We start from the raw sequence: 26620 nt of genomic DNA, 5'->3' as shown, positions 1-26620 counted from the left end.
TTTCCATGTGCTTAGACCATCAGAGGCTTACTGCTTTTCCTCATGTAATCCCTGTAAATAGTTTTTAAGATTTATCCCTAAGATTTCATTTTGGGTAATATAAATGGTATTGTGCTTAAAATGTCAAATTCTAATTGTACATAGATAGGGCAGTTAACTTTTGTTACTTTAAGTCAACCAACTTTTATAGAGTAACTATCCTATAATCTTAATATTATTATGGATCAGTTTCAAGAGGGCTTTGCTCAATTCTTTGGGATTTCTTCCATTTTAACCTATATATCTTTTACCCTCCATTAGTTTTTTTTTAATTGATATCTAGCACAATGTTGAATAAGAGTGGTCAAGGAGACGTCTTGTCCCTGCCTGTGATTTTGTAGTGAAAGAACCTCTTCTCAATCATTAAGTATGGCCAGAACCTGAAATTCTTGTAGGTGTTCTTTATGTATTATTTAATAATAATAATAATATAATATATTATTATAATGGTTTTTCGAGACAGAGTTTCACTTTGTAGACCAGGTTGGCCTCGAACTCACAGAGATCCTCCTACCTCTGCCTCCCTGAGTGCTGAGATAACAGGCATGTGCCACCACATCAAGCTGTAGATGTTCTTTATTATGTTGAGAACACCTGTCATCCTAAGTTGTAATCATTAACGTGTAAAAATAAATTTTGAGTCTATTGATGTTATCATGTGATTTTTTTTCTTAGCCTGACAGTGGGATGATGAAATGATTTAAACTTCAAGTGTTATACTGGGTGCTAGTGTCTCATGCCTTTAATTCCAGCACTTGGGAGGCAGAGGCAGGCAGATATCTGAGCTCAAGGTGAGCCTGGTCTACAGAGTGAGTTCCAGGACAGCCAATGTACACAGAGAAAAAATTTTTTCTCAAGTATTAAACCAACCTGTATATCTGGAATAAATCCACTTGGTCATAGGGCATAACTCACTGTATGCATTGTTAGGTCTATGTGATAATATACTGTTTTAAGTTTTTTTTTCATCTTTGTTTATGAAAAACATTGGTCCACAGTTTTCTTCTAGTGATCTCATCTAATTTCATTATTATGGTGGTGTTTACCTCATAGAATGAATTAGAAAGTATTTCTTTTACTTCTAGTGTCTGAAAGACACTAGAAAAATTGATACTTTACTACATAGTAGTCTCTATTGGAGTCATGACGGCCTGATTCTTTCTATGCCTCCAACTTCCTTCCAGTTTGTTCAATTTTTGTAATAAAACACGAGTCTGTTCATATCATCTACTTATATATGAGTTTGACAGATTGTGTCTTTCAAAGAAATTATCCATTTCATTTGTTTTAAATTGTTGACATAGGAGAGGACAGGAGATCTACAAGAAAGCCAACAGAGCCAAATAAGAAGGGCCCAGGAGGGCTTGAGGAGACTGAAACATCAACTAAGAACCAGGCATGGACTGGACCTAGGCCTCCTACACAGATGTAGCCGATGGGCAGCTCAGTCTTCATGTGGATCCCCTAGTAAGGGGAGTGGGGGCTGTCACCGACATGGACTCTGGTGCTTGCTTTGGATCACTTTCCCCTGGCAGGGCTGCCTCACCAGGCAACAGGGGAGGAGGATGCACTGGTGCACTCAGTCCTGATGTGACTTGATGTGCTCGGGTGGGTGGGTGGGCTCCTCTTTTCTGAAGGGAGGATGAAGGAAGGAGTGTGGGACTGGCAAGAGAGGAAGGATGTAAATTAAATAAATAAATAAATAAATAAATAAATAATAAAGTTTATACCGCTCTTAGAGGCAAGAAATTGTTGACATGAAGTTTTATGGCATTTATTTACCATCTTTTCAAATGTCTGTGGGGTAGTAGTGATGACAGCTCTTTCACTAGATATATATAATATCATCTCTTTTTATTACTGATTAGATGACCAGAGGTTTATGAGCTGTATTGATCTTATTACCAGTTTTGAATTTGGAAAGGTTTCTCTATTGATCATCTGTTTTCAGTTTTATTGATTGATGCTCTGAATTTTATTAATCTTTTTGTTTTGCTTTTCTTGGGCTCATATTGTATTTATTTTCTCTTTAGCCTCTTAGGTGGAAATGTAGCTTACTGCTTTTGGGTCTTTCTTTTGTCATATATATTCCCAGTGTTGTGAATTCCCTCGAGGCACGGATTTCACAGTCTCCATCCCACACTTTGTATGTTCATTCATTTAATTCAAAGTATTTAGCATTTCCCTTGAGGTTGTAATATCCAGTAGTTTTGGCTGTTCCCAGCTGCTTTTCTGCTATTGACCTCCAGATCGATTCCATTGTGGTTTGAAAGAGTACTTTGCATGGTTGCCATCATTTTAATAGTCTTAAGTGTCTGTGGCCCAGGAGGTGATCTACTTTGGTAGATGTTTCATGTGAACATAAGAAGAATGTGTATTTTGCTGTTGTGCGAAGCATCCAACAATTGTTAATAAGGTCTGGTGGTGAAGCTCAGCTATCTATATCCTTACTGAATTTTTGCCACTATGTCTTTTAATTACACATTGATGGCTTTAGGTCTGCAACTCTCATATTTTATGGTTCTACTTCACATACTTTTAAACACTTCTTGGGCTTGTGTGCATCAAGGATTGCTGTTATCTTTGACAACTGGCCTCTTCATTACTCTGCAGGGCTTTTTTTTTTGGTCTGAACTCAGTACAGATGTGCAGAATTCTTTAAATGTTTTTATTATTTATTTTTATGTGTAAAAGCATTTTACCTACACCTATGTCTGTGTTCTACATGCATGCAGTGCCTAAGAAGACCAGAAAGGGGTGTTGGATCCTCTGGGACTGGAGTTACAGATAGTTGTGAGCCACCATGTGAGTGTTGGCCATCAAACCCCAGGCTTACTTGCACAGCAGCCAGTGGTCTTACCTGCTGAGCCATCTCATGAATTTTGAAATCTCTCTCAAATTCATGGTCTCATTTTAGTTGTTGTTGTTGTTGTTGTTGTTGTTTGTGGTGGTGGTGGTGGTAGTATGTGTGTGTGTGTGTGTGTGTGTGTGTGTGTGTGTGTGTGTGTGTTTCTAAATATATCAACACAATGTGCTCAGTCTGTATAAGGTTACGTGTATGTACATGACTTCAAGACTGACCACTTGGGAGTAGATAACTAATTGGGGACTCTTCCTGGGGAAGAGTATATCTCCCATGCCTGTTTTTTTTTCCCTCGGGTTGGGGCCTTGGTGAGATTCCCCCTTCCATCTTAGCATGACTAGTGATATTGTCATTATTCCAGTCTTGTTTAGGCTGCTATGTTGTTGAGAGCTCTTGAGTCTAGCTGCACTGACAGTTCAAGAAGACTCAATTTCATAGCAGGCTTCCTGTTTTCTTCCTGGCTCATAGGATCTTTTGGCCTCCTTTTCTGAGATGTTCCCTGAGCCTTAGGTGCAAGAGTTATATTGTAGATGTATCCGTTGTGGCCACGCATCACATGGCTGGTTGTTCTCTGCATTTTATCAGTTGTGTTTTTCTGAAATGGTCTCTGTCTGCTGCAAAGAGAAGCTTCTTTGGTGAGGGGTGAGACCATGCTTATTATAGAGATAAACATTTAAAATGAAATTAGAAATTATGCTGGTTTGGTAAAGTACCCATTGTAGAATCTTCTCCAAGATCCATGACCTCACTTGCCCCTGGTAGTTGACTAGGGTTCCATTGACAGTCATGATTTCTCTCTCATTGAGTACGTCAGAAGTCCAGTTAGTGGGCTGTTGGTCCACACCAAGATGCGAGTGCCACTGTTTTACCCTAGTGGGTATCGTGTCATGCTGGTTATTATTGTAGCTGGGTAGGCCTACTGTTTGCTTCCCTCCCTTGGAAGCTTGCCTGGCATCTTCTGGAATCATGAAAGCTCGTCCTCAGGGAGGAAGCTTTGAAGTCAGATCCAGCTTCAATCCTCACAGTCCTGTGTTCATGGCACATGGTATCTCCAGTAATGGAGACTTACCTGTAACCTCTGGCAAGCAACCAGAGCAACAGCAATAGTCTATGGTGGTTTGGGAGTCACACTTCCTGACCAATACATCAAAAGGGGGTTTCTCATGACTGTTATTGGGGGTTTTGTTAGATAGTATGGCTCTAGTTGGAATAATTGTCAGTCTAAGTGGGTAAATTTCACTTAAACTGTATGTGTGTGTATGTATATATATATATACAGATTTACATGTATTATATATAACTAGATAAATAAATAGTATAATTTTTCTGGCTTTTCAGATATCTACTGTAATTTTACCTTCTTTCCTCTCTCCCTTTCTAATTTAATCCCACCCTTTATTTTTTTCTGTAGCTCACTGTTTCCTTCTCTATTACCCTCCACCTCTCCCTTTGGCCCCTCTTTTTCACTATCTTGATTTTTGTGGCTTGAAGGGGGTTTCTTGTGGATTTGGTTAGAGACTTGCCAGTGTCAGAAAATCAAACGCTAGATATTTTCTTTCATTTTTGAGTCCTAAGTTTATATTGTTGTATAAAATCAGGTATGTGTAAATTTTATAAAATTAGAGGCGAAATTGTCTAGGGGAACAAGACATATTAGCGGGAAGGAGGAAGGGCAAAATAATGCAGATTAGGGAGATGGGGGGTATACTAACCATACAACATGCATCTTGAAAATTATTTTTTAAAATTAAATGGATTTCTTGTAGATATCACATAATCAGATATTATTTTTTAATTCACAATGGTAGCCTTTGTCTTCTGTTTGCTATACTTATACCATTTATACTTAAAATGACGACTAGTATTTTTTCCTTTCCTAATCACTCCATGCCTTTATGTTCTTTTCCTTTTCTTCTTTTTCTGCTTATGGTTTTAATTGAAAATTTTATGTGATTTCATTTTCTAGCTCCTTTTATTATATCAACTATACTTGAAAACGTTTAATGAGTTTTCCAGGTTTGTAGTATGCATTCACAACCAATCTAAGATCACTTTCAAATGACACCCTACTGTTTCATGAATAGTGCGCGACCTCAGAGAGACCGCTACTGACCGAGTGCTCTACCTCTTTAGCTTGCTACCACTCTCTGTGCTTAGCCATGCTGTTATGATCTAAGACATTGCAGCTGTCATATCTTACACCAACTGTTGGGAATTAAGGATATGATGATAAAACATTTTATTCTAGCCTCATTTATTTCTACTTTGACGCATCTCCTTTCTTTGGGATATGTAAAGGTGTTTGATGAAACAATAGCCAAAACCAACTAGGAAAGAAAATGAATTATTTGGCTTATAGGTGACTGTCCATCATTAAGGGAAGCCAAGCCTAGATCCAAAGGCATAAATTCGAAGGCAAGAAGTAAAATAAGAATGTACTTACTGACTTGCTTCTCCTGGTTTGCTTAGCTACCATCTTTATATAGCCCAGGCCCAATTGCCCAGGGATAGAACAGCTCATGATAGGCTGGGCCTTCTTATATCAAATAGCACTCAGAAAAATGCCCCAAGCCCATGCCCACAGGACAATATGACTGAGATAAATAGAAGCAGCAGACAGCAAATATCATCAACACTCAGCAGATATAACTGATGTACCCTGATGGGAGAGTAACCCAAATGTCTTCAAATCATAGGCTTACAAGCTTAAAGAGCGGATGAAAATTTTAACAGTATAACATATTACAGCTTCTTTCTAACTCCGTCTTAGTGATTGTGTGTCCTTTGCTTTTGTATATAAAGCTTCAACTCCACTTGCCATTTTCATTAAAATTCCCACTAGTATTTTATTACGTCCTGGATTAATAGTTGAAGAGAATTAAGGTCTTTGTAGTGTATCGTCCAATCAACCAACGTGGCTTATCACTCCGCCTCTTTAGGCTTTAATTCATTATACACATTTTATAGCTTCCCTAATGTTTGCCATGTTACTCACATCATTTCAGTTGCAGTTGTGTTTGTAGCTAAAGTATAGAAATTCAGTTAAGCCTCATGTAATGAAACTGCACTGTTCTCCTTTCCAAATTCATTTGTTCATGTCATGTCTTGTTGATTTGTTAACGCCGTGTCTTGTTGATAATTTGTTCTGGATTCTTTAAAATATGCATGTTTGCCATCATGCCATTTGCACAGTAATGACTTTCACTCTCACTATTTCCAGCTTGTACAGCTTTGGTCGATTTTCTTCTTTGTTTTCATGACTGTCTTTTATATAACATTAGTTCGTAAAACTGTGGAACTTTTTAACTTTGTAAAATGTTTTATAATGTGATGTTTATATGAAGGTATGATCTTGGGGATGAGCAATAAAGAAAAAGGCTGTGGCTTTATAGTAGTGTATTTGTGTGTCACATGGACAAGGGGTCGATTGTGCTGCATAGTTTTATGTCATCTTGACACAAGCTAAAGTCATCCAAGAGGAAGAAATATCCATAAAGAAAAATGACTGCGTAAACTCAGGCTGTAGGCAAGGCTGTAGGGCATTTTCTTAATTAGACATTTGTGGGGGAGGGCCCAGCTCATTGTGGGTGGAGCCATCTCCAGACTTGTGGTTCTGGGTTCTATAAGAGAGCAGACTGGGCAAGCCAGGGGAAAGAAGTCAGGAAGCCGCATGGCATCTGCATCAGCTCCTGCCTCCATATTCTTGGCCTGGTTGACTTCCTGCCTGAGATGGCTTGAAAGGAAATGACATGCATAGGCCCATAGGGAGTGGCACTACTAGAAAGTGTGGCCTTGGAGTAGGTGTGGCTTTGTCTGAGGAGGTGTGTGACTGGAGGGTGGGTTTTGAGGTCTCAGAAGCTCAAGCAGTTTACTTCCTGCTGCCTACAGATCCAGAGGTAGAACTCTCAGCTTCTTCCACAACCATGTCTGCCTGTGTGCTGCCATGCTTCCTGCCATGACACTAACAGTCTAAACCTCTGAAGCTATAAGCCAGCCCCAATGAAATGTTGTCCTTTATAAGAGTTGCCGTGGTCATGATGCCTTTTCACAGCATTAAACTCTGACAAAGACACTGCCTTCACAGCTTTTGATAATGAACTATTTATGGAAGCGTGAGTGAAATAAACACTTTCCTCAAGTTGCTTTGTCATTTTTTTTTTCACAGCAATAGTAATCCTAACTAAGATACTTACTCTAAGAACTTTCCTTCGTGTGATGGATGACCACCAGATTTTTTGCTGCACTTACTTAGATGATTAAACGATTTCCCTTTATGGTCTTATTGTTGTCAATCGCATTGACTAATACTTTGATCATTGAATCAACCTTGTATTGGTAGAATAAATACAACTCATTCTTGTTTCATTATCTTTCTTGATAGCGCCTGAATTTGACTAGTAATGTTTTATAGTTCCCTTTTCTCTATACTGTGAGAGAAGTCAATCTATAAGGTTGCATTTTATAATGTTGGCATGGAGGATAGTTGTCTTTATTTTATGAACTGAGAAATGGATTTTTTTTTGTTTGTTTGTTTCTGGATGAGTTTGCATAAGATCAGTATTTGGGCACTGTGTCTTGTTTGTGGTAGAGTTAAATGTCAATGTAAATTTCTTTAATACATGTGTGATGGTTTAGATTTTCTACTTCAGGCTGTGTTATTTTGGGTAAATTATGCCTTCTGGAGATTTCTCATTCCATTTTTATTTTTCAATGTATTGCTTAAAATTTCTCACAATACTCCTTCCTTATATTCTTTCTGTCTCCTCCTTTGTGGCTCATTTTGCCATCGATTTATCCACTCTACTAGCTTCTTTTCCCATAAAAATATCTTGTTTCTAAAAATCATACTTATCTATTTCATGTAAAACATTGTTAAAACTGATATGCACATCAAATTAAATTACTTTGGAACATTAGGGGAAGAGATCAGGACAAAGGCTGTTAGTCCATCTGGTTCTATCTTCCTACTCCTGTTACTATTAGGACCAACAGGTCCCCCACCCCCAAAGTGCTGGTCTGGACCCAAGGGTCTAGGCTTGAAGCCTGAAGAAGATTTCTAATGTCAGGCCCATTAAATCCTCAGAGGACTGTATACCTGCTGGAGTATCAAACCTACACCTCACCCATCACCCATCACCCACCACCCACCACCCACCAAAGAGCCTCTAGGTCCCTTCCCTACAGCAAGAATAGACTGAAGCCCAGGAGATACTGTCCATCTAACTCACTGTGATGGTTAACATTGGTTGTCAACGCGCCTGGTTCTGGAATTAACTGAGAGGCAAGCCTCTGGGCACATCTGTGAGAGAATTTCTTCATTAGGTTAATTTGAGTGGGCAACTCATTCTGAATGAGAGTGGTGCCTTCCTGTGCTGGCCCAGAGCCAAGGAGATCCAAGGTTTGCTTTGCTTTGCTTGTGTTTCCCGGGGAACTTCATCTGCTCTGTGGTTGAGGCTGCTGATGCCCTTTACTCTTTTCAGAATCTGCCTTCTGTGTGCTTCCAACATGCACTGAAGAGCATTGGCTCCCAAGGAATCTTCCAGGCTTTTGGTGCCAGATCGGGACTGCTGAGGTGCCCAGCCTCATGGACTGAAAAACCTGCCCGTTCTCAGCGTGTCCAGTGTGAGTGTGGTCACTGCTAGAGTACCCGGACACAGTTGTATAGGCCAATCTAACACATATGCATATTCATTATATAATATATTACATATATGTATATTTTATACATACATATTATATATGTTCTGCTCCTCTAGAGAACCTGACTAATCCATCCACTTACCCTGTATGCCTACCACAGCAGACATGATAATAACACAGGAAATTGAAGTTATTCTAAACATCCCACACATCAAATCTAAGTCCAATAGGGGTCCACACACTGGAATGTCTGGGCCTACTAGCCCCACTCCTGGGAAAGTGCTGACCTGACTGACTGGGCCTGCTAACCTTAGCCCTAGGAAAGAACTGGTGCTTCAGAGGAATGGACGCCCCCCCCCCCCCAGCAACAGGCTCCTCTACCCAGATGTTCGACACACATATCTTCTCCATCTCTCTTGCGTCACCAAACTGCTCCCCAGCCTCTTTCCTGTCCTTCCCTGCACCGTATAGTCCTACTTTCAGTGATGTTGGTTCCGTCCCCCAAAAGATCAGCCTTGATCTATTCATTTTCCTCCTTTCTTGGGCAGAGTGCATCTCCCTTCCTTCTAAAAACAACCACAGAGTGAGGAATGTGCCAGACATGGAGTGAGGAGTCAGGCACCATGCAGAGTGTCATTCAGCTGCTACATGCTTGAGCTGGTCCCTATGCACCCTTGTGATGATGGCCTCAACAGTGACCCTTGCCAGAAATGACCTCTATACTGGCCTCCCTTCTCTTCTCCCTGGGAGCCTGGGCACTTTTTTTTTATATGCTTTTGTGGGCAATGTCACCTCCCCAGAGAGACCTTCTCTTCTGAATCTTGTCTTCTACCTTTGCTCTAGCTTGTCCCTCTTTCTGGTCTTACAGGCTGCCCCACTGTGCCCAGCTTGCATGCTTGCCTATTGCTTACAGGCTGCCCCACTGTGCCCAGCTTGCATGCTTGCCTGTGGCAATGACCAGGACATCACCAGAGAGTTTTAACTGCACAAACCCCATCTGCGCAGGCCTCTCCCCTCTGAACTGCCTTGGCTTTGCAGACCCTCACAGTGGGCAACTAGAGGCTATGATACTTCATCCCCATAAAACACCTGTTCTATGTGTTTTACAGCATGTTTGCTTCCTACTTGTTGAATTTCCTTTCTAATCTTTATACTTCTCTCCTTCTTGATTTATGTTAGTTTTATTTCTCTTAGTCTTTATTTTTGTTTCTGTGGTAAAATACCCCAACAGAGCAATGTAATACGAGAAGGGCTTATATGGTTTACAATTATAGAGAGATAAAGTCCACCATGGTAAGGAGCTTGGGGGGTTGGGTAATGGGAGTAGGGGTGGAGGGACTGGGGGGGTGGGGCATGGAGGTGTCCATCTCATTGAATTTGCAATCTGGAATCCAAGAGTGAACAGGAAGTGGGGTCAGGCTATAAAACTTCAAAGTGATGTACTTCCTCCAGTAAGGCTCCATCTCTTGAAGGTCATACATCATTCCCAGACAGATAAACCAAGGTTTTGAATACATGAGCCTATGAGGGACATTTTACCTTTAATCACAACACATTTCATGGGGGGGGGGTGAGTTCTCTGCAAACAACACAGCCAGCAGAATAATGATCCATGAGAGACAAGAAGGAAATCTGATTCATTAAGGCTTAGTTAGCCATGTTGGTTCAGACTTCTAGAGTCTGACCCCAGGCAATTTATTAGAGGCATATTTAAGCACAGCACAATTTGGGAGGAAAAGTTTCCTGATGATAATGAACTCAATACCATGTGGCAAGGCTTAAAAAATATTTACATTGAAATTCTTTACAAAGTACATATGTCCTCTTCTATAAAAATAAATTCCGTTGACTCAGAAACAATGCTGAAGATAAGGGTCTAGGGAGAATGGCTTAAACAAACATAAAACTCTATAGGAATCAGAATTGGCCTCACCCTACAAATAGCACAGAAGTAACTCAGGCTGTTGTAAAGTACAAGTCCATTTCCTGTAAAGATGGATTTTATTGACAGAGAAGCAATGCTCAAGATAAAGGCCTAAGGAGGAAGAGTCTGGGATAAACAAACATAATGGTTTGGGGGGTTCAAATGCAGCTTGGCCCTACAGATAGCACAGATCACAAGACAAGGCTTTTTAACTACATCCACTCCCAGCTTTCCACCTTGAAAATAGCTATATACACACCTCCTTCCTTTAAAGAGATAACCATGTGTGTTTATATTTCTGGTTTCCCTACTGCATATGTGTGAGCACAAGAACCTCATGCCCTCTACAATTCCAATTATCTTAAATTGTATAGATGAATATATAGTTTATCTTTTCAGCCTTTAAATTAGAATTTACCTGTGTATGTGTGTGTGTGTGTGTGAGAGAGAGAGAGAGAGAGAGAGAGAGAGAGAGAGAGAGAGAGAGAGAGAGAGAGAGAGAGAGAGAGAGAGAGAGAGAGAGAGTTGTGTATGTAATATGCAGGAACCTACAGAAGTCAAAAGAGGTGTTAGTGTTACTGGAACTGAAATTACAGATACTTCTGACCCAGCAAGTGGGTGCTTGGAATTGGATCCAGGGCTTCTTTAAAAGCATTAAGAGTCCTTAACTGCTGAGCCATCTCTCTGGCCCCACACAGTCAAGCCTTTACCTACCCCCTCTTCTGTGCCTTTGACACATTTTGATGCCCTCCTTCCAGTGTTAGCGCTTCAAAAACAAGTCCCAATATGTGTTACCTTTCTCACCTGTTGATTATTTAGAAGTATATGAGGCATCTATGTTCTTCTCTCCTAAATCCATCATAGCCAGAGATTGCATTCTGTATGATTTCAGTCCTTGGATTTAAAACAATTGAGTGAGTCACTTTCTGGTTAGTTGGTTTTTGTGACTGTTTAAATTGCAGTTAATGATATCATAGACTGTTGGTTTGGTGTTCAGTGTTCTCCCCGTGTCACTATGCCAACTATCTAAAAATCATAATATACAAGAATATGATATAATTATAGATTTTTTCCCTTTTGCCCTCAAGAAAAACTCCCCTGCTGGTTTTTATTGTTTTTCAGTGGCTGTATTAACTGTGGAAGAAGTTGAATTTCATTATGATTATGGATTTGAATAATAACTTAATTTTCTCAATTTCTGATTTAACAAGTTTTCAACTGTGTTTGATGTGCATTCAAACTTAGAATTGTTCTATCTTCTTGATGAATGAGTTTTGTTATCATTATTAAAATTCCTTCTTTGTTCTGAGTAGTGCTTTCTCAAGTAAGTGTCTAGAAACAAATTCTTTCATTAGGTTAGTATCTTCTATTTATATATGTTAAAGAACTTTAACATATATTAATTATACAAATAACATGCTTCATTTGACTTTCAATATGTAAACAGTACCTTACGATCATATTGACCCTTACTCCATTCTGTTATATATTTCCCCTGTTTGCTTATTGGTGGCCCCAGTGTGCCTGTCATATGGTAGTTCTCCTTTTAGTTTTTGAGGAACCTCCATAGCTGATTTTACTATTTTACAATGGCTGTACTAACTATGTTTCTACATATTTGCCAGCATGTATTGGCTTCATTTTCTTGATGAAATGTCTTCATGACTAGAGTAAGGGGAAATCCCAACGTTGTCATGATCTGCATTCAACTGATAGCTAATGTTGCCTATGTTTTTATTTGCCATTTGCTCTTCTTTTGAGAAATACTAAGTTAATTTGCCCATTTTTGGAATATATTAGCTTTTGGAGCTTACTTTTTGGGTTATTTTTCATATGCTGGATACTACTCCCCTGTTGGTTAAATGGTTAGAAGGTATTTCACCCATTCCATAGATTTTGTTTTTACTCTTGTAACTGTTTCTTTACTGTCCAGCAGCTATTTAGTTTGACACAGTCCCATTTGCCAGTCTTTCTGGTGTTTCTTGAGCTACTTGATTCCTTCAGGTCATTGCCGACATCTCCCTAGTCTTTTTTTTTTTTATTAATTTATTCTTGTTACATCTCAATGTTTATCCCATCCCTTGTATCCTCCCATTCCACCCCCCCCCCATTTTCCCATTATCCCCTCCCCTATGACTGTTCCTGAGGGGATTTATGTCCCCCTATATATTCTCATAGGGTATCAAGTCTCTTCTGGCTACTTGCTGTCCTTCCTCTGAGGCCACCAGGTCTCCCCCTCCAGGGGACATGGTCAAATGTGAGGCATCAGAGTACGTGAGAAAGTCGTATCACACTCTCCACTCAACTGTGGAGAATATTCTGACCATTGGCTAGATCTGGGAAGGGGTTTAAAGTTGACCTCCTGTATTGTCCTTGGCTGGTGCCTTAGTTTGAGCGGGACCCCTGGGCCCAAATCTGCCTATCATATATTCTATTGGGACTCTAAATGAGAGACGCAGGATCTCCCTAGTCTTAAAGTGTTTTCTTCTAGTAGTTTCAAAGGCTCAGGCTTTACACTATGGTCTCTGGGGTGTTTCTAGCTTATTTTTTGTTCAGGGTGAGGAATAAGGATCAAGTTTCATTCTTTCATATGTGGGTACTTAGTTTTTTCATCAACATTTGTTTAGGAGACTTGTTTTCTCTCTAATGCATGCTTTGTCACATTTGAATATCAAATGTCTGTAACCGGGTAGGTTTATTTCTGAGCCCTCTTTTCTTTCAATTGTTATTGTGCTTTTTTTGTGCCAGTACCACATTTTTTATTTGTTTGATTTTTAAATTGTTCTTACTGTGGTTCTGTAGTATTATTTGAAATCAGGTGTTTTGATACCTTCAGATTCCTATACCACTATTACACCAAAGAAGCTATTAATTATTGTATATTGATGTTGTATTTTGCTATTTTACCAAACCTGTTGCTCAAGTCTAAATGTTTTTCAATGGAGACTTTAGGATCTTCAAATATAGGATTATGGTTTTTTCCAAAAGGAATAATTTGCCTTCTTCTTTCTTATTTTTATGCCTTTTAGTTTTTTCTCTTTCCTTATTGCTCTAAGACTTCAAGCACTATGTTAAACAAGAATGGATGGAATGAATGCCCTTGTTTTGTTTCTGGTTTTGTAGAGGTCCTTTCACTTTTTTCCCATTTCACTTAGCTATATGCTTCTTGCCTAATAAAAGCTATATTGCCTTTATTATGTTGTTGTACGACTCTATTATTTATTGTTGTTTCAGGCTTTTTATCATAAACAGCTATTGAATTTCATCAGAAGGGTTAACTGCATTCACTGAGATGATCATATTATATCTGTCCCTGATTTTATTTATGTGATGTATTGTCTTTATTGGTTTGCATTAAGCTGAAACTTCTTTCATTCTTGGAATGAAACCAGGTGATCACGATATATTTTAATTTTTTTGTTTTGTTTTTTTGAGACAGGGTCTCTCTGTGTAGCCTTGGCTGTCCTGGACTTGCTTTGCAGACCTGGCTGGCCTTGAACTCACAGCGATTCTCCTGCCTCTGCCTCCTGAGTGCTGGGGTTAAAGGTGTGTGCCACCACTCCCACCTTGTATTTTATTAATTTTTTTTACATTTATTTTCATTGAAGAAATTTCTATGTAGTTTTGTTGTTGTTGTTTGTCCTTCCCCAGTTTTGGAATCAGGGTAATACTGACTTGATAGATTGAGTTTGGAATCCTCTCTCCCCTTTGTCTTATGGAATATTTTTATAATATATAGAATTTTTTCTATTTAATAAGATTTGTTTTATGCCTTAAAAAGTAATCTATTTTGGAAATTTTTCTATGGCAGCTAACAACAGTGTGTCTTACCATTGTTAGGTAAAGCATTCTGTAGATATTTGTCATGCCCATTTGATCTGTGGTAAAGTTTAATTCTGAAGTTTCTTCTTTGACAATTTTATAGATGTATATAATTATTTTAATCATATACACTCAATTCCTTCTTTTTTCCACCACCTACTCCTGATGGACCCTCTTCTTCTTTACAATAAATTCTCCTCCTATTTTCATGTCTTTGTGCATGTGGCCCACCAAGTTTATTTTGAGCAGATTTCAGGAGAGTGAATTAGGAGTTATTGGCTGAATTATGGGCACTTAACCAATTGCTCATCACTGAAGAAAACGATTTCTACTCCCCCTCCACACCCGCACCAATAGCCATATACTGCTAATTGCTCCTGGGAGAATAGCCTAGTCCCTCCCCAGCTACAATACAATGTTGATGGGCTCAAGATCATGTGGGTAATCACAACTTCTGTGAGTTCATGAGTGCAGTGGACATGTCACGTCCAGAAGATAGCATTCTACAGACTCTTTCTCATCCTCCAGATCTTACATTCTTCCTCTTCATCTACGATGTTCTCTGATGCTTGGAACATGTGAGATAGAAGCTCTATTTAGAGCTGAGCGCTCAACAATTACTCTCAGCCGCAGAGGTCAGATACGGACACTGAGAGATCTCTCGCTCCCAAACACATTATTCCCGGAGAGAGGGTTTGGCACTGAATCCAGAACTAGATGAGTGGCTAGCAAGCCCAGCAATCCTCCTTCCCACCCGCTCTCTAACTGTGCTGGACTGGCTTTCTATATGGATTCTGGGGATTTGACCTTGGGTTCTTATGCTTTTTTTTGGGGGGGGGGACAATTTCTTTTATTAGTGTCACACTCTCTGGCGACGCATGACCTCAGAACAATAATGAAGGAAATTGTCCCAACTCAATCTGACAATAATGGATGAGACAGTCCACAGCGGTGTGACAGTAAGAGGAGACTGTCCCACAACAGTGTGACAGTAATGGAGGAGACTGTCCCACAACAGTGTGACAGTAATGGAGGAGACAGTCCCACAGCGATGTGACAAAAGGAAAGAAGAGGTTAAAGGGAGCCGCTGGCGGTTTCGCCTAACATAACCTTAGTGGGTAAGTCATGGTGCACAGTCACTTGGCAGCAGGGAAGGGTGTCCTGGCAGAATGAGCAGTGTGTGCAAGGTATAAAAGCAGGAAAGGACTCCAGGCACTGCACAAAGGTGGAAATGCCTGTGGCAAGACATGAGGCTGCAGAGTCCACCAGGCTAACTTTAGGCTAGATCATGAAGGTCTTTGAATGAGCTTGTGTGTTTGTTTGTTTGTTTTCTTTCTTTAATTACATTTTAAATTAATTTATTCATATTACATCTCAATTGTTAGCCCTTCCCCTGTTTCCTCCCATTCTTCCCTCCCTCCCACTTCTCCCCTTCTCCCCTCCCCTATGTCTGTGATTGAGGGAGACCTCCTCCCCCTATATATGCTCTTAGAATATCGAGTCTCTTCTTGGTAACTTGCTATCCTTTGAGTGCCGCCAGGCCTCCCCATCCAGGGGACATGGTCAGAAAAGGGGCACCAGAGTTCGTGTGAGAGTCAGATCTCACTCTCCACTCAACGGTGGAGAATATCATGTTTGTCGGCTAGGTCTTGGTAGGGGTTCGAAGTTTACTGCCTATATTTTCCTTGGCTGGTGCCTTAGTTTGAGGAGGACCCCAGGATCCAGATCTGCCTGTCATTAAGTTCTTCTTGTAGGTTTCCAGGACCCTGTGGATCCTACTATTTCCCCATTCTTCCATGCTACTCTCGCCTAAAATCTCAATAGGATGTCATCTCCTCTGACCCACTTTCTTGGTAAGTAAAGTTTTTCATGGTACGTATCCCTTGGACTAGTGTTTTGATATAAGTGAGTATATACCATTTGTCTCTTTTTGCTTCTGGGTGAACTCACTCATTATGATAATTTCTAGATCAATCCATTTGTCCACAAATTTTGGGAATTCCTTGTTTTTAATAGCTGAGTAGTATTCCATAGTGTAACTGTACCACAGTTTCTTAGTCCATTCTTCTACTGAGGTATACTTAGGCTGTTTCCATGTTCTGGCTATTATGTATAAAGCAGCTATGAACATGGTTGAGCATGTGTCCCTGTAGTGTGGTAGGGCATTTTCTGGGTATATTCCAAGAAGTGGGATAGCTGGGTCTTGAGGAAGCCCTATTCACATTTTTCTCAGAAAGCACCAGATAGCTTTCCAAAGTGGTTGTACTAGTTTGCATTCCCACCAGCAATGAAGGAGTGTTCCTCTCACTCCACATCCTCGCCAACACATGATGTCATTTGAGTTTTTGATCTTAGCCATTCTGATGGGTGTAAGATGGAATCTCAGTGTCATTTTGATTTGCATTTCTCTGATGACTAACGAGGATGAGCATTTCTTTAAGTGTTTCTCGGCCATTTGATATTCCTCTGTTGAGAATTCTCTGTTAAGTTCCAAGCCCCATTTCGCAATTGGGTTGTTTGGTTTTGTGGTGTTTAATTTCGTGAGTTCTTTATATATTTTGGATATTAAACCTTTGTCAGATGAAGGGTTGGTGAAGATCTTTTCCCGGTCTGTAGGCTGTCGCTTTGTTCTGCTGACAGTGTCTCCTGCCTTACAGAAGCTTCTCAGCCTCATGAGGTCCCATTTGTTAATTGTTGACATTAAGGCCTGGGCTGTTGGTGAACTGTTCAGGCAGTTGTTTCCTGTGCCTATGTGTCCCAGGCTCTTCCCCACTTTTTTCTCTAACTGAATTAATGTCTCTGGTTTTAAGTTGAGGTCTTTAATCCACTTGGACTTGAGTTTTGTGCATGGTGACAGATAAGGGTCTAATTGCATTTTTCTACATGTAGACCTCCAGTTAGACCAGCACCATTTGCTGAAGATGCTATCCTTTTTCCATTGAAGAGATTTGGCGTCTTTGTCAAAAATCAAGTGAGCAAATGTGTGTGGATTCATCTCTGGGTCTTCAATTCGATTCCATTGATCCACGAGCCTATTGCTTTGTCAGTACCATGCTGTTTTAATTACTGTTGCTCCATAGTACAGCTTGAGATCAGGTATGGAGATTCCTCCGGAGGATCTTTTATTGTATAGGATTGTTTTTGCTATTCTGGGTTTTTTATTTCTCCATATGAATTTGAGAATTGATCTTTCAATATCTTCAAAATATATTGTAGGTATTTTGATAGGGATTGCGTTGAATCTGTAAATTGCTTTTAGTAAGATGGCCATTTTTACTATGTTGATTCTCCTGATCCATGAACAATGTAAATCCCTCCATCTTCTGATGTCATCTTCAATCTCTTTCTTCAGAGGTTTAAAGTTTTTTTGGAGTAAGTCCTTCACTTGCTTGGTTAGAGTTACTCCTATATATTTTATATTGTTTGTGGCTATCATGAAGGGAGTAGTTTTCCTAATATCTTCCTCTGCCTGTTTGTCATTTGTATACAGGAAAGCTATTGACTTTTTTGAGTTTATTTTGTATCTTGCCAATTTGCTGAAGGTGCTTATCAGCTGTAGGAGTTCTCTGGTGGAATTTTGGGGGTCACTTATATACACTATCATATCATCTGCAAATAGGGATAATTTGACTTCTTTCTTTCCCATTTGGAGCCCCTTGATCTCCTTTTGATGCCTTATTGCTCTGGCTAGAACTTCAAGAACTATATTGAAGAGATATGGGGACAGAGGGCAGCCTTGTCTGGTTCCCGATTTTAGAGGGATTTCCTTGAGTATCTCTCCATTTAATTTAATATTGGCTATTGGTTTGCTGTATATAGCCTTTATTATGTTTAGATAAGTGCCTTGTATTCCCGATCTCTCCAGAACTTTAAACATAAATGGGTGTTGGATTTTGTCAAAAGCTTTTTCTGCATCTAATGAGATGATCATGTGGTTTTTCTCTTTCAGTTTGTTTATATGATGGATTACATTGATGGATTTCTGTATGTTAAACCATCCCTGCATGCCTGGAATGAATCCTACCTGGTCATGGTGAATGATGTCTTTGATATGCTGTTGCATTCGCTTTACGAGTATTTTGTTGGGTATTTTTGCATCAATGTTCATAAGAGAAATTGGTCTGAAATTCTCTTTTTTGTTGAGTCTTTGTGAGGTTTAGGTATCAATGTGACTGTGGCCTCATAGAAGGAATTTGGTAATATTCCGTCCATTTTTATCTTTCGAAATAGCTTGAATAGTATTGGTATTAGCTCCTCTTTGAAGGACTGGTAGAATTCTGCGCTAAAACCATCTGGCCCTGGTTTTTTTTTTTTTTTTTTTTTTTTTTTTGGTTGGGAGACTATCAATGGTTGCTTCTATTTCTATAGGTGAAATAGGGCTCTTTAATTTGTTTATCTGGTCTTGGTTCAATTTTGGCAAATGGAATCAGTTGAGAAATTTGTCCATTTCCCTTAAATTTTTGAATTTTGTGGCATAAATGCCTTTAAAGTAGGTTCTTACGATTCTTTGTATTTCTTCGGTGTCTGTTGTTATGTCTCCCTTTTCATTTCTGATTTTGTTAATTTGTATAATGTTTCTCTGTCTTTTAGTTAGATTGGCTAACGGTTTGTCTATCTTGTTAATTTTCTCAAAGAACGAGCTCTTGGTTTTGTTAATTCTTTGGATTGTTCTCTTTGTTTCTAATTTATTGATTTCAGCCCTGAGTTTGATTATTTCTAGGTGTCTACTCCTCTTGGGTGTTTCTGTTTCTTTTTTTTCTAGAGCTTCCAGATGTGTTGTTAAGTTGTTTATGTGGGATGATTCCATTTTCTTTTTAAAGACACTTAGTGTTATGAATTTTCCTCTTAGCACTGCTTTCAATGTGTCCCACAAATTTGGGTATTTTGTTTCATCATTTTCATTGAATTTCAGGAAGTCTTTTATTTCTTCCCTTATTTCTTCCATGACCTGTGTGTCATTAAGTAGAAAGTTGTTTAGTTTTCACGTGTTAGTATGCTTTTTGTTATTTCTGTTATTGTTGAAGTCCAGCCTTAGACCATGGTGATCTGATAAGATACAAGGTATTATTTCAATCTTCTTGTATCTGTTGAAGTTTGCTTCGTGACCAAGTATGTGATTAATTTTATAGAACGTTCCATGGGGTGCTGAGAAAAAGGTATAATCCTTTGTGTTTGGGTGGAAAGTTCTGTAGATATCTATTAGATCCATTTGATTCATGAAATTGGTTAATGAGGTTATTTCTCGGCTTAGTTTTTGAATCAAAGACCTATCCTTGAGTGAAAGTGGGGTGTTGAAGTCTCCCACTGTTAATGTGTGGGTATCGATGAGTAGGGCAAGCTTTGTTAATAACTCTTTTATAAATGTGGGAGCCCTTGTATTCGGAGCAGAGATGTTCAAAATCGTGATGTCTTCTTGGTTGACTTTACCTTTGACGAGTACGAAGTGTCCATCCTCATCTCTTTTGATTAATTTTGGTTGAAAGTCTATTTTATTAGGTGTTAGCATGGCTACCCCAGCTTGTTTCTTGTAACCATTTGCTTGGAATATTTTTTCCCAACCTTTTACTCTGAGGCAATGTCTGTCCTTTTGGTTGAGATGTGTTTCTTGGATGCAGAAGAATGTTGGGTCATGTTTATGCATTCACTCCGTTAGTCTATGTCTTTTTATTGGAGAATTGAGACTGTTGACATTGAGAGATATTAATGACCAGTGATTGGTAAGTCCTTTCATTTTTGGTATTTGTAACAGTCGAGATTTTGTGAGGTTGTGATTTTGCAATGGTATAGTTACCTATTTCCTATGTAGTTTTTGTTCTAGTTTGACCCATTGGGGTGGAGTTTTCCTTCTAGCAACTTTTGTAAAGCCAGATTTGTGGCTAGGTACTGTTTGAATTTGTTTTTGTCATGGAATATGTTGTCTTCTCCATCAATGGTTATTGATAATTTTGCTGGATATAGTAGTCTTGCCTGGTATCTGTGTTCTCTTAGGGTTTGCAGAACCTCTGTCCAGGCCCTTCTAGCTTTTATGGTCTCTGCTGAGAAGGCAGGAGTAATTCTGATAGGTTTGCTTCATATGTTACTCAGCCTTTTTCTCTTGCTGCTTTTAATATTTTTCCTTGTTCTGTATATTTTGTGTTGTTATTATTATGTGGCAGGAAGATTTTCTTTTCAGGTCTATTCTATTTGGTGTTCTGTAGGCCTCTTGTATGTTCGTATGCATCTCCTTCTTCAAATTGGGGAAATTTTCTTCTATTATTCTATTAAAGATATTTTCTGGGCTGTGGAGTCAGTTGCCTTCTTCAATCCCTATTATTCTCAAGTTTCGTCTTTTCATGCTGTCTTTTATTTCTTGAATGCTCTGTGTCAGGAACTTTTCAGATTTAGCATTTCCCTCGGTGGTTGTTTCCAGTTCTGCGATTGTATCGTCAAGTCCCTATATTCGTTCTTCCATTTCTTGCAATCTGTTAGATAAGACCACCTCTGAGATGCTTGGTTTCTTCTCTGATGCCTCTTGATCACGTTTTTCTTCTGTGTGTTCCTGTATCATAGCTTCCATTTTTATCCTCATGTCTTGGACTGTTTTAATGATTTCCTTCATCTGGTTATTTATATTTTTCTGAAATTCTTCAAGTGTCTCTTTATATGACTCTTTTAACTCTTCAGCCCTCTTGTTTGCCTCCTCCTGCATTTGTTTACAGATTTTATTTGTTTCTTCTATTATCATCTTCTTTACTAAGGACTTGAGGTAATTTTCTTAACTATCCATTGCTGTTAGGTTCTCCAGGTTGTTTTCATTGGGAATGCTGGGATCTGGAGATGCCAAACTGTTTTGGGTTTTGTTAGCATTCTTTCACTGTCCTCTTGTCATTTTGATATCTCTGATGTTGGAAGGTATTTTGTAGTGACCTTCGCTGGTTGAGAGTGGTTAATTGATGACTGATTATAGGTCAGGTGCTCTTGCCTGTGGGGATCAGGGAGTATTTCCATGGAACAGGTAGGTGATCCCATTTCACTCCTGGTGATTTTCCTCTGCACCGTGGGCTGCAGGCTGAGTCAGCCAAAGTTGATTTCTGTTTGGACTTTACTGCTGTAATTCAGATCAGCAGTTTTGCGACCTAGAATAACGTCTGCACACAAACGTTCTGGTTGTGTAGGTTGATCCCAGCTGCCTGTCCTTCCTGTGGCTTTGTAGTCAAGACCCCAGGTAGATCAGATCTTCAGGGGGTGTAGCTGTCTTTTAGCTTTGTCTCTATACCCTATAAAGGTGTCCAACCTCTCCCAGAACTATATGCCTGGAGGGACCAAGGTCGCTCTTGGTCAGCAATTAGACACTGCAAGCAAGACCCACGTTTTGTCTCCTGATAACGTGAGAGTGCCTGCCTTGCTCGGGCCAGGAGCCCCAGCTAGGCTTTCTTGTCCTGGGAGTGCAGGGCCAGTGCCTTGTGGCTGGGAGGCTAGGAACAATAGGGTTGCAGAGCTCTGGGGGTCACCGTGGAACCAGGTCTTCCCGCCGGGCTATGATGCTCCACTAATGCTCTAGTTCTGCAATTAGACACTGCAAACATGACCCACCCATGTCTTGTCTCCCGGTAATGTGAGAGTGCCTGCCTTGCTCAGATCAGGAGCCCCAGCTAGGCTTTCTTTTTCGGGGAATGGGAGCGCAGGGCCAGTGCCTTGCGGCTGGGAGGCTAGGAACCATAGGGTTGCAGAGCTCTGGCGGTCGCCCACGGAACCAGGTCTTCCTGCACAGCTGTGATGCTCAGCTACCGCTCTAGGCAAGACCCACGTCTCCCGATAGGTCTGTGGAAGCAGTCCAAGCTGATTTCTCACTGCCGCTGTTTGCAGGCTCAGTCCCGCTGTGATTGGTGTTAGGTTGGGCCCCGGATGGCCAGCAAGCTGCAGTCCCACTTTAGCTGTCTCTGTTGGGTCCCACCACCTGTGTTTCCACTGCGGTGACCTCTGCAGTTTGGGGTGGTGTGGAAGGAGGAATCCTAGGGCAGATTCACCCTCTTCACTGAGACTCCTCTGGCTGGGGACTCCAGAAAATCCCCTCCCCAAACTGCGAGTCTGTGCTTTATATGCTGGCTACCGTTTGCATGTGGATTCTATTCCAGAGTTTGGGGAGTGCGTTTAGCACCTCCGGGATGTTGTTTGTCTCAGGGGGGTAGGCCCCCTATTTGGTCTGTGGCTGTTGGGGCCCCACTCACCTACAGTTCTCAAAGTCCAGCAATCTGTGGCTCTACTTATGTCCCTGGTCTCCTCGGAGTAGATCAGATACATGGCTTATTGGTCGGCACCATCTTGGAATCCCCAGTTCTTGTGGTTTTTAACACGTGCTCTTTTGATCTGTCTCCTCAGTTCTGCACTCAGCAATTTGACCTGTTATGAGTCTCTGCCTTCACTACCACCCACAGTAAAAAGAAGAATCCTGACCTATCTGTTTAGCAAAATAATAGTAGTAGGACAAATGGTCTCACCAGCCATAGGTTTTGACCAGGTTACAATACAGAATATGAGTTCCCTCTCATAGAACAAGTCTCTAGTCCAATCAGAAATCAGTTTTTTATCTGTATGACAATCAAGCCACCATAGTACCAGTGGTCCTATCTTGCCTTCCAGATCAGTATTGGAGCACACAGGGTCAAAATCTTAGTAAGACCTCTACGAAAGATGGACTCCAAGAAGAAGCTTCCAGTTACATTTTAGCTTTATGTCTTTAGGGCCCACAAACAAAGCATGTGGTATCAGGAGGATCTTATCACTCAGTTCTGGTGGAAACCAAGTAACCCTGATGTTTCTTTGGTTTCCTTCTTTGAAAGGTCAACTATTTTTATAAAGTTTATATGTTACATGGCATTTTTATATTGCAAATAATGAAATTTTGGTATTCTTTCTCTTTCCTTTATTCTTGGCATTTTAATTATCATATGATGTAGATATCTTATTTTCTGATCATCAGAACAACAGCATCAAAACAAACAAGATACAGAGATATGACAAAATTTAACTAAAAGCAAGTAGCATGCAGGCAAGAGCTGGAAAAAGTGCCAAAAATATAGAATAAACTATTAATTATGGTTAAAAAAAGAGAAAAGTAGAGTTTGAGAAGAGGAAATAGAAAGATGAAGAAAAGATAAGTAAAACAGAAAAAGAAGGGAAGAGAACAAAAAGAATGTGTGAGAGAAAAGAGCAAGAGAAAAATCTAATTAGAAAATAAAGGGAAGGCATGTCAATAAAATTATATAACGATAAGAAGAGAAGTTAAAAAAAACATGAAAGACCTGCCCATAAAGGTGTTGCAGGTATGGCTGCTGTGTCATATGTGTGTCAGTGTGTGGCAGAAAGGAGAGAGGCTATGTCTACACTCGGTGTTCTGACCTATGAACATCTGAATGAAGGGTGGCCTAACAGTCTCTGAAAAAAAGCAAGCCTGAGATGACCACCAGTCAAAAACTACGCAAGCCTTGTGGGGCAGACCATGTCTGAGATGACTCCTGCACAGTGCCATAATTCACAAGCAGGGCATAGCACTCCTGAGGGAACACCAGATACTCAGAGACTCTGAGAGCCACTAAGAGGAAAAAGTAAGTGGTGGAGAAATGGGAGTGAAAAAGAAACAGACGGTTTGGGGCACAATAAAGAAAGACAGAACTGAAGACTTGATGGTAGTAAGGAACAGCCTGGTACAAGTAGGCAGCAATGCTACCTAGGACTGTGGTGGGGTCCTTGCCTGTGTTGTCACCTGGGGCCACGTCTAGGTCTGTGGCCCTGTGGCAGCAGGGATCTGTTACCACCAAAGGCCAGGCAGGTGCCCCTGGTCTGGGTTGCACTGGGATATGTTGATATCTGAGGACTGTTCAGAACTGACCCCACCCCTTACCTGGGCGTTGTGGGTGAGATGGGCTGATGCCAGAGCAGGAGAACTCTTTTTCAGAGTCTCTAATATTGGATATGGAAATCCACCAGACCTGTCACTATTACTGCATACTACATAGAGTCTATTGCATATTTCTTAACAAACCTCCTGAAAGCCAGGAGTGTATAGAGCAATGCATTTAAATGCTGAAAGACAGCGATTGCCAATCCAATCTAAAATGCAGCAAATCTAAAATGTGACAAATAAATGAAAAAGAAAAAAATTTCATGATAAAACCAACCTGAAAAGATTTATGACACTAGATCAGAGTATTAAAGGGATCCTTCATACTGAAGAGAAATGTAAACATATGGAGGAATAAATTGTCCTGAGTAGTTAAGGAACAGGAAGATGCTAAACAGTGAAAAATCAACAAAATGACAGGAATAAAGGCTCCTTCAAGAAATATACCAAACATTAAAGACAAATGGAACCTTAGGGTGAAAAGATGAGAAAAAGTACAAGCAAAAGGAAGTGGAAAGCGAGTGGGAGAAGCTGTCCTAGTAGCTGACCAAATAGACTCTAAAACAGAATTATTCAGAGGAGATAACACAGGTTAATCCAGACACAATGGAAGTGAGTGGCAAGTGATGTCAATAACCAACAAACAGGTTGTCCCAATGACAATGACAAAAATAAACATATAAAAATCTGAATTAAATGGGATCATAGATCACATGCACCTAAGACACGTTTATAGAAAATTCCATCCAAATGCTGCAGAATACAAATTCTTCTCAGTGGCCCATGGAGCTTTCTCTAAAATAGATCATGTAATAGGACACAAACAAGTCTCAACAAGATGGAACAATTGAAATAATTTCTTGCATTCAGTCTGACTGCAGGGAGGAAAGCTAGAGAAACTATATGACATACACAAACTCATGGAGAGCAAACAATACATGTTGAATGATGAATTGGCCACTGTAGAAATTAAATGGGGAACAATTGCTCACCAACCTACAGACTACAATGGAAGCTTTACTAGGAGAGGCATTCTGAGCTGTAAGTGCCTATGTTAAAATAGCAAAGAGATTTCAAAGTAAATAACTTAAAACACACCTAGACTCTTAGAAAAAATGAGAACAAGCCAAACCTCAAATCAGTAAGAGGGAAGAAATAATCAAGATCCAGAAATAAATCAGTAAAATGGAGATGAAAAAAAAATCAAATAATAAACAATGCCAAGAATTAGTTCTTTGGAAATAAAAAACAAGACCGACAAACCTTTAGCTAAAGCAACTAAAAGATTTTTTAAAAAGACCCAAAGAAAATTAAGACATTAAAACAGATGATAATAAAATCACTGGAGCATATCATTTTAAAAAATATTTCATTTTAGAAGTCTATGAATGTTTTGCCTGCATCTTTGTGTTGCACCATGTTCCTGTCTGGTGTTTGTGGAGGCCAAAAGAGGACATCAGATCCTCAGAAATTGGAATTACAGATGGTTATGAGCTACCATACAGGTTTTGGGAACCAAACCTAGATCCTCTTCAGGCATTGCACGTACTCTCAACTATTGCAATTTCTGCAGTCCCAATATTAGGAAATTTTCTTAAAAGTTATATTCCAATAAATTGGTAAAACTAAAGAAATGAATGAATTTCTAGAATGTATGTCCTGCCCAAATTAAACCAAGATGGATAATTTAGTAGAAAGAAAACAAGCAGCGATGTTGAAGCATTAATTAAAAAAAATTATTAGATAAAAAAATTCCAAGTCTTGATAGATTCACAGGTGAATTCTACCAGATCTTGAATGAACTAACACCAACATTTTCCAAATGATTTAATAAAACAGAAAGGGAAAAATCCTGCTATGAAGCTAATATCACCCCGATACTAAGGCCAAATAAAGATACACATAAAACCTGCCCTTGATGACAAGGGAGCAGGAAAGCGAGCCCTGCCCTGAGGACAAGGCCCTGATCCAGGGCTCTGAGTGAACCTCACCCCAACATCTACCCCATGTATAACCTGTTGGAACACATGCAGGGGCCTGACATGCAGATTCAAAGATTAAGAATCTCCTTGACACACAGCAACAGTGGGATATCCAACAGCAGTCCCAGTGAGGATCCTGTAATGATAGTGTAGGCCTCAAACCAGACCATGACTCATAGCAGTGAACATTTGAAAGTAAACATATGTGGACAAAAGGCCACGTAGTATACTACGTGATACACTACAGCTTTTGGGACAAGATTTTTTTGTTTGTCTGTTTGTTTTATTTTACTGGGGGGAGGAGAGGGATTTTGGTACATGACGTATAAATCATAGACATTCAATAAAAGTAAAAAAAAAATGACACACATAAAAAGAAATTTATTGGCCAATTTCCTTGATGAACACAAATACAAAAATTCCCAACAACATAATTGCAAACAGAAGTAAAAAATGCATCAAAAAGATTA

The 26620-nt window shown here is 39.8% G+C and overlaps 1 non-coding gene across 1 annotated transcript; it reads left to right on the top strand.

Annotated features, from left to right (window-relative positions):
- The first annotated feature begins 23568 nt into the window (after positions 1 to 23568).
- Positions 23569 to 23700, top strand: LOC127187274 (small nucleolar RNA SNORA17). Its single transcript, XR_007830434.1, has one exon. It is a non-coding gene; the product is annotated as a small nucleolar RNA SNORA17 (small nucleolar RNA).
- Positions 23701 to 26620: the final 2920 nt, after the last annotated feature.

Source organism: Acomys russatus, chromosome 3, assembly GCF_903995435.1.
Source record: "Acomys russatus chromosome 3, mAcoRus1.1, whole genome shotgun sequence".
NCBI classification, from domain to species: domain Eukaryota; kingdom Metazoa; phylum Chordata; class Mammalia; order Rodentia; family Muridae; genus Acomys; species Acomys russatus.
The sequence above is the reverse complement of the archived record's forward strand: the minus strand, read 5'-3'. Positions and strand labels throughout refer to the sequence as shown.